Here is an 8,829-nt window from a genome sequence, read left to right as displayed (position 1 = left end):
CCCTCTCTCTCTCTCTCCCTTTCTCCCTCCCCTCTCTCTCTCTCTCCCTTTCTCCCTTTCTCCCTCCCCTCTCTCTGTCTCTCTCCTTCCCCCTCTCTCTCTCTCTCTCTCTCTCCCTTTCTCCCTCCCCTCTCTCTGTCTCTCTCCTTCCCCCTCTCTCTCTCTCTCTCTCTCTCTCCCTCTCTCTCTCTCTCTCTCTCTCTCTCTCTCTCTCTCTCTCTCTCTCTCTCTCTCTCTCTCTCTCCCTGTCTCCTTCCTTCTCTCTCTCTTTCTCCCTTTTTTCTTCCTCTACACCCACTCTTTCTTTCCCCACTCTCACTCCCATCTCCGTTAGAGGGGGCCCCAGTAACAGGTTTGATTGGTAAGCGTCTCGGCCACGGCAACCAATCCCCCAGCAGCACCACACACACACCATTTCCGTAGAAACTGGAGGGCAGGGGGTAGACAGAATGATTTGGTCTATCGCGCGAGCCAGACAGTGGTGGGGGACTAGGTCTCCATGAGAGGGGGATGGGGTGGGGAGGAGAAGGAGAAGGAGAAGGAGGAGTACTGGACCAGAGAGCAGAGAAGAAGAGTGTAGCTCTCTATTTCTTCTCACCACTGGTGGATCTCAGAGAGAGGGTTCATTAATTAGCTAACTATTATTTCAGAATGCATCATTTTGTGTTACTTATCCAAACAAATCCGCACTATGAATATTTACACAAACGTCTTGATTTCAGGGAGGGATAAATAAACCATATTGGAAGTAATGAAGCAACCCTCAACTATGAAAGCCACATAGACAGAGCCATAACGGTAGTATATCTGTTGTAGAACTGAACTGGCTGTCTCAAGCAAGATGGCCTCCACCTCTCCTCCTGTCTTCCCCATTTTTGGTTTGTTTCTGTCACAGTGTTGTTGTTGTTTGTTTAGAAAGTGTCTTACTCTCTTGATTTGGGCAGTTGATTTAAAATGGGGGCCTGTCATGGCTGGCTGGATTGTTCCAGTTGAAGCCAGCTGTCACACAACCGCCAAAAACAGGTCTTTTTGGAGATTACCGCCTCTGAACCGGTTCTCTCTGGTTACTAGAATGGGATTAACAGCTGTGTGTGTGTGTGTGTGTGCGCGTGCGTGCGTGCGTGAGTGTGTATATGTGTTTTCAGTGTGTGCCAGAGAGAGAACAAAATAAATAAAAACAGAGAGAGAAAGAATGAGTGACTTTGTTTGCGCTTTTCCAGATTCCTTTGTTGCCCTCTGATAGATGTGATTCAGTCGCGTTCCTCTCTGTTAATCTTGCCGCCATTTTGTCGTCTGGTGTCTAAGCTCTCTCTCTCTCTCTCTCTCTCTCTCTCTCTCTCTCTCTCTCTCTCTCTCTCTCTCTCTCTCTCTCTCTCTCTCTCTCTCTCTCTCTCTCTCTCTCTCTCTCTCTCTCTCTCTCTCTCTCTCTCTCTCTCTCTCTCTCTCTCTCTCTTTCGCTGTCTCTCTCTCTCTCTCTCGCTCTCTTTCGCTCTCTCTCTCCCTCTTTCTCTCTCTCGGCGGCTGCAGAGTCAAGCTTGACTCCCCAGAACGGTTACCATGGCAACACCACTGAAGGTTTATCTGTGCCCATGACAACGGCTGATGCACTATGAGATTTGCCATGCCATGGTTTGGAACTAAGAGGGGGAGGGGAGGAGGAGTCAGGAGGAATGGTAGAATGTAGTGGGGAGGGGTGGACCACTGATCACACTGATTGTTTCAATCGTAAAGCAAAAATGAAATTGTTATGGATACGTGTTTGGGTGTGTGGAGTGAGCGTGCTTGCGTCCCCACCAACAAGCTATTCGTTTAGGTTTAAATATCTCAAGCATCACCAAAGTGGTGCCAATATTTCACATTAAGAAGCTATTCACCAACAAACTGGTATGTGTCTGGTTCCTTCCCCGGTGACGTGTTTTATCAGCAGTTACTTTTACCCCTCTGATCCAGCCCTGTGCATGCGTGCAGGTGAGTGCGTGTGTGCGAGACGGCTGAGGAGAGGCATGGCTGTTAAATCTCTCCACTGTCTGCTTTCTCTCCTCCAGAGTCCAGAGGGACCAGGGCCTTGGCTCTCCACTGGAGGTGAGAATTGTCAAATCAATTTCTCCTCCATTTTAGCTCCATCTAGAATGGATTGCGTTCCGCTGCTCCGGTCGGTTTGTAATTAAAGTAAAGTTTGGCTTGAATACAGCTATTGTCGGAGGCGTAATCAAACATTCATGAGAAAGTGGAATCTGGGGAAAAGCAAGATCTAGGTCATAGATGTGCCGGCGAGTCTCAGACTGCTTCGTTGAGCACACCTCCCTCCCTCCCTCCCTCTCTCTCGCTCTCTCTCTCTGTCTTCAGAGCTCACTCTCCCTCTTTCATTCACTCACTCACCACTCATCTCCTCCTCTTTTCCTCTCATTTCACTTCTCTAATTTTTATACTCTCTAATTTTCCCCTTTCTCCTCTCCACTATTCACCCCCCCCCCCTTCCTTTCATTTGTATTCCTCCTCTCTTCTCACTTCTCATCTGCTGCCCTCTCCTCTCTCTGTGGCTCATCTCTCCCTTCCTCTTCTCTCTCTGTTGCTCCTCTCCCCCTTCCTCACCTCTCTCTGTGGCCCCTCTCCTCCTTCCTCTGATCTCTCTGTGGCTCCTCTCCCCCTTCCTCTGATCTCTCTGTGGCTCCTCTCCCCCTTCCTCTGATCTCTCTGTGGCTCCTCTCCCCCTTCCTCTCCTCTCTCTGTGGCTCCTCTCCTCCTTCCTCTCCTCTCTCTGTGGCTCCTCTCCCCCTTCCTCTGATCTCTCTGTGGCTCCTCTCCTCCCTCCTCTCCTCTCTCTGTGGCTCCTCTCCTCCTTCCTTTCCTCTCTCTGTGGCTCCTCTCCTCCTTCCTCTGATCTCTCTGTGGCTCCTCTCCCCCTTCCTCTGAACTCTCTGTGGCTCCTCTCCCCCTTCCTCTCCTCTCTCTGTGGCTCCTCTCCTCCTTCCTTTCCTCTCTCTGTGGCTCCTCTCCTCCTTCCTCTGATCTCTCTGTGGCTCCTCTCCTCCTTCCTCTCCTCTCTCTGTGGCTCCTCTCCCCCTTCCTCTGATCTCTCTGTGACTCCTCTCCTCCTTCCTCTCCTCTCTCTGTGGCTCCTCTCCCCCTTCCTCTCCTCTCTCTGTGGCTCCTCTCCTCCTTCCTCTGATCTATCTGTGGCTCCTCTCCCCCTTCCTCTGATCTCTCTGTGGCTCCTCTCCCCCTTCCTCTGATCTCTCTGTGGCTCCTCTCCCCCTTCCTCACCTCTCTCTGTGGCTCCTCTCCTCCTTCCTCTCCTCTCTCTGTGGCTCCTCTCCCCCTTCCTCTGATCTCTCTGTGGCTCCTCTCCTCCCACCTCTCCTCTCTCTGTGGCTCCTCTCCCCCTTCCTCTGATCTCTCTGTGGCTCCTCTCCCCTTCCTCTGATCTCTCTGTGGCGCCTCTCCTCCTTCCTCTGATCTCTCTGTGGCTCCTCTCCTCCTTCCTCTGATCTCTCTGTGGCTCCTCTCCTCCTTCCTCTCCTCTCTCTGTGGCTCCTCTCCCCCTTCCTCTGATCTCTCTGTGGCTCCTCTCCTCCCAACTCTCCTCTCTCTGTGGCTCCTCTCCCCCTTCCTCTGATCTCTCTGTGGCTCCTCTTTCCTCTGATCTCTCTGTGGCTCCTCTCCCCCTTCCTCTGAACTCTCTGTGGCTCCTCTCCCCCTTCCTCTCCTCTCTCTGTGGCTCCTCTCCTCCTTCCTTTCCTCTCTCTGTGGCTCCTCTCCTCCTTCCTCTGATCTCTATGTGGCTCCTCTCCTCCTTCCTCTCCTCTCTCTGTGGCTCCTCTCCCCCTTCCTCTGATCTCTCTGTGGCTCCTCTCCTCCCACCTCTCCTCTCTCTGTGGCTCCTCTCCCCCTTCCTCTGATCTCTCTGTGGCTCCTCTCCCCCTTCCTCTGATCTCTCTGTGGCTCCTCTCCTCCTTCCTCTCCTCTCTCTGTGGCTCTTCTCCTCCTTCCTCTCCTCTCTCTGTGGCTCCTCTCCTTCCTCTCCTCTCTCTGTGGCTCCTCTCCCCCTTCCTCTGATCTCTCTGTGGCTCCTCTCCCTTCCTCTGATCTCTATGTGGCGCCTCTCCTCCTTCCTCTCCTCTCTCTGTGGCTCCTCTCCCCCTTCCTCTGATCTCTCTGTGGCTCCTCTCCCCCTTCCTCTGATCTCTCTGTGGCTCCTCTCCCCTTCCTCTGATCTCTATGTGGCGCCTCTCCTCCTTCCTCTCCTCTCTCTGTGGCTCCTCTCCCCCCTTCCTCTGATCTCTCTGTGGCTCCTCTCCTCCTTCCTCTCCTCTCTCTCTGTGGCTCCTCTCCCCCCTTCCTCTGATCTCTCTGTGGCTCCTCTCCTCCTTCCTCTCCTCTCTCTGTGGCTCTTCTCCTCCTTCCTCTCCTCTCTCTGTGGCTCCTCTCCTTCCTCTCCTCTCTCTGTGGCTCCTCTCCCCCTTCCTCTGATCTCTCTGTGGCTCCTCTCCCTTCCTCTGATCTCTATGTGGCTCCTCTCCTCCTTCCTCTCCTCTCTCTGTGGCTCCTCTCCCCCTTCCTCTGATCTCTCTGTGGCCCCTCTCCTCCTTCCTCTCCTCTCTCTGTGGCTCTTCTCCTCCTTCCTCTCCTCTCTCTGTGGCTCCTCTCCTTCCTCTCCTCTCTCTGTGGCTCCTCTCCCCCTTCCTCTGATCTCTCTGTGGCTCCCTCTCCCTTCCTCTGATCTCTATGTGGCGCCTCTCCTCCTTCCTCTCCTCTCTCTGTGGCTCCTCTCCCCCTTCCTCTGATCTCTCTGTGGCTCCTCTCCCCCTTCCTCTGATCTCTCTGTGGCTCCTCTCCCTTCCTCTGATCTCTATGTGGCGCCTCTCCTCCTTCCTCTCCTCTCTCTGTGGCTCCTCTCCCCCTTCCTCTGATCTCTCTGTGGCTCCTCTCCTCCTTCCTCTCCTCTCTCTGTGGCTCCTCTCCCCCTTCCTCTGATCTCTCTGTGGCTCCTCTCCTCCTTCCTCTCCTCTCTCTGTGGCTCTTCTCCTCCTTCCTCTCCTCTCTCTGTGGCTCCTCTCCTTCCTCTCCTCTCTCTGTGGCTCCTCTCCCCCTTCCTCTGATCTCTCTGTGGCTCCTCTCCCTTCCTCTGATCTCTATGTGGCTCCTCTCCTCCTTCCTCTCCTCTCTCTGTGGCTCCTCTCCCCCTTCCTCTGATCTCTCTGTGGCCCCTCTCCTCCTTCCTCTCCTCTCTCTGTGGCTCCTCTCCCCCTTCCTCTGATCTCTCTGTGACTCCTCTCCTCCTTCCTCTCCTCTCTCTGTGGCTTCTCTCCCCCTTCCTCTGATCTCTCTGTGGCTCCTCTCCTCCTTCCTCTCCTCTCTCTGTGGCTCCTCTCCTTCCTCTCCTCTCTCTGTGGCCCTTCTCCTCCTTCCTCTCCTCTCTCTGTGGCTCCTCTCCTTCCTCTCCTCTCTCTGTGGCTCCTCTCCCCCTTCCTCTGATCTCTCTGTGGCTCCTCTCCCTTCCTCTGATCTCTATGTGGCTCCTCTCCTCCTTCCTCTCCTCTCTCTGTGGCTCCTCTCCCCCTTCCTCTGATCTCTCTGTGGCCCCTCTCCTCCTTCCTCTCCTCTCTCTGTGGCTCCTCTCCCTCTCCCCCTTCCTCTGATCTCTCTGTGACTCCTTTCCTCCTTCCTCTCCTCTCTCTGTGGCTCCTCCCCCCTTCCTCTGATCTCTCTGTGGCTCCTCTCCTCCTTCCTCTCCTCTCTCTGTGGCTCCTCTCCTTCCTCTCCTCTCTCTGTGGCCCCTCTCCCCCTTCCTCTGATCTCTCTGTGGCTCCTCTCCCCCTTCCTCTGATCTCTATGTGGCTCCTCTCCTCCTTCCTCTCCTCTCTCTGTGGCTCCTCTCCTCCTTCCTCTCCTCTCTCTGTGGCTCTTCCCCTCTTTCCTCTCCTCTCTCTGTGGCTCCTCTCCTCCTTCCTCTCCTCTCTCTGTTAGGTCCATTTTGTATCTTTTCTTTTCACTTCTTGTTCTTTTCCTTCAAAATATATTATATTTTTCTTTCATTGTCTTCTCCAACAACAACAGCCACAATAGGCAGCCAGGAGCCAGATATGAACTCCCATTACCCAACCTTCTAATAAACCCTCCTAGAACACAGTACAAATTTTTTTTTGGTCAGTGTTACCTAGGATGTTAAATATAGTGTCAGTGAGTAACATGTTCTAGTAATGATGGACAGCTCATTTACAGACACTGACTCACAGTGATTTGTCTGTTGACCACTATCATTAATGGAGAAGGTCACGTTGTCAGCACTTTTACACTTTTACAGGCCATCTCACAACCCAGCGGTGACGCAGACCAACACATTACCACTGGCGACCTTGAGGCTGTCCCCAGTGTCACCATGACCAGGCTGACTGGCTGGCTGGCTGGCTGGCTGGTTGGCTGACTGGCTGGCTGGCTGGCTGGTTGGCTGACTGGCTGGCTCCACCATGGGTGTCACGCCAGACCTCTCTCTGCCAGACAAAAGGCAGGTCCTCCTCACTCAATATTATGTCATAATGGGGACGCTGTACTCTGTAGTGCTGTCAAATATAATGCATATGCCCTGCTGTGTGTGTGCATAAGTGAATGGCTATAAGAGTGTGTTTGTGTGTGTGGGCCTGCCTTTCCCCTGTTTCTTTGTGTGTTTATGTGTGTGTTGTGTTTATGTGTGTGTTGTGTTTATATGTGTGTTGTGTTTGTGTGTGTGCATGTTGAATATGTACCTGTTTGAATTTAATACCAGTCTCACCATGCTTCCCCTGATCAAGCGTCTAAATCCATGGATCTCCACGTCATTATCTCCCCCTTCCCCTCGTCTCTATCTCCCCCTCCCCCTCCCCCTCGTCTCTATCTACCCCTTCCCCTCGTCTCTATCTCCCCCTCCCCCTCCTCTCTATCTCCCCCCCCTCGTCTCTATCTCCCCCTCCTCATTATCTCCCCCTCCCCCTCCCCCTCGCCTCTATCTCCCTCTCCCCCTCCTCTCTATCTCCCCCTCCCCCTCGTCTCTATCTCCCCCTCCCCCTCGTCTCTATCTCCCCCTCCTCTCTATCTCCCCCTCCCCCTCCTCACTATCTCCCCCCTCTCCCTCCTCTCTACATCCCCTCCCCCTCCTCTCTATCTCCCCCTCCTCTCTATCTCCCCCTCCCCCTCCTCACTATCTCCCCCTCCCCCTCCTCACTATCTCCCCTCCCCCCTCACTATCTCCCCCTCTCCCTCCTCACTATCTCTTCCTCCCCCTCCCCCTCCACACTATCACCAGCTCCCCCTCCTCTCTATCTCTCCCTCCTCTCTCTCTCTCCCCCTCTCCTCCCTGGTATTAAAGAGCTGAACATGTGACCTCTCCAGCAGTGACCAGACCAATGGCTCTGAACCCTCTACATCTAATCCATTTGTATGTTTTCAATTACATATCGGGGTTGGGGAGCCAGCAGTACAGTAAGCCCTTGTCCTCGCTCTGGAAACGTTGTCTCGTTGTGACCTAAATAGCAGGCAAAATAAGGGGGAAAACAAAAATAGGTCACATATTTCCCACTTCCCTGCCGCTGAATTGGATTTCACCACAGAGAAATAATGACGGCCATGTTAGAATGCTCGGGGAGATTGCGGGACTATCGTTGTCCACCATCTCATACCAACAGCAGCCGTTTGTATGACTTGGATTTCTATGGCGTCTCTAGTATGGAACAATCCTGACACATCACATTCTGTCTTACACAAGGAACTGGACAGCCTCAGAAGAGGGGAAATAAAGAGGCATTTAGCCAGGCTACCCAACCAGAGTCATTTGTGGTATTCATGTGTTGGAGTGAAGCCGAGAGGCTTGTGGTATTCATGTGTTTGAAATAGAGAGTATGTCCAGTGATGAATGGGGGTTTGCATAACTGTAATACACTGTATACACTAGAGCAGGGCTCTCCAACCCTGTTCATGGAGAGCTATCGTCCTGTAGGTTTTCACTCCAACCCTGTTCATGGAGAGCTATCGTCCTGTAGGTTTTCACTCCAACCCTGTTCATGGAGAGCTATCGTCCTGTAGGTTTTCACTCCAACCCTGTTCATGGAGAGCTATCGTCCTGTAGGTTTTCACTCCAACCCTGTTCATGGAGAGCTATCGTCCTGTAGGTTTTCACTCCAACCATAATCTAGCGCACCTGATTCTAATAATTAGCTGGTTGATAAACTGAACCAGGTTAGTTACAACTGGGTTTGGAGCGAAAAACCTACAGGGGGTGGCTCTCCAGGAACAGGGTTGGAGAGCCCTGCACTAGAGAGTCAATACATCAGAGTAGTATAGGGCAGAGGTGGCTGGTGGGATGAGCTATAGAAGGACGGGCTCATTGTAAAGGCTGGAATGGAATGAATGGAACACATCAAATATATGGAAACCAAATGTTTGACTCCATTCCATTAATTCCAGTCCAGCCATTACAATGAGCCCGTCTTCCTATAGCTCCTCCTACCAGCCTCCCTGGGTTGAAGTATGTGTGAAGTGTATGCATTACCCTCACCATGTGATAGTTTTTCATAAGCCAGTGTTCACATTGTGTACATACTGTATATGGGCGGGAGACAAGGACATCAGTTCACATTAAAAGGTCAGACACTCATTTCATACCCTCCCTTTCTACATCACTCTCTTCGTTATCTCTCTGTTTAGACATCTTCGCCCATTCTCTCTGCTCCCCCCTCCCTCTCGCTCTCTCTTAATCAGAATGATCAGTCTCTCCCCCCCTCTCTTTCTCAGTCTGCCACTCCCACCCTGTCTCCGTTTCTCTTTTTCTCTTTCCACATATCTACTTCTATCTCTACC

This window comes from Coregonus clupeaformis, chromosome 25, assembly GCF_020615455.1.
Source record: "Coregonus clupeaformis isolate EN_2021a chromosome 25, ASM2061545v1, whole genome shotgun sequence".
Taxonomy (NCBI): Eukaryota; Metazoa; Chordata; class Actinopteri; order Salmoniformes; family Salmonidae; genus Coregonus; species Coregonus clupeaformis.
This window is presented reverse-complemented; position numbering follows the sequence as displayed.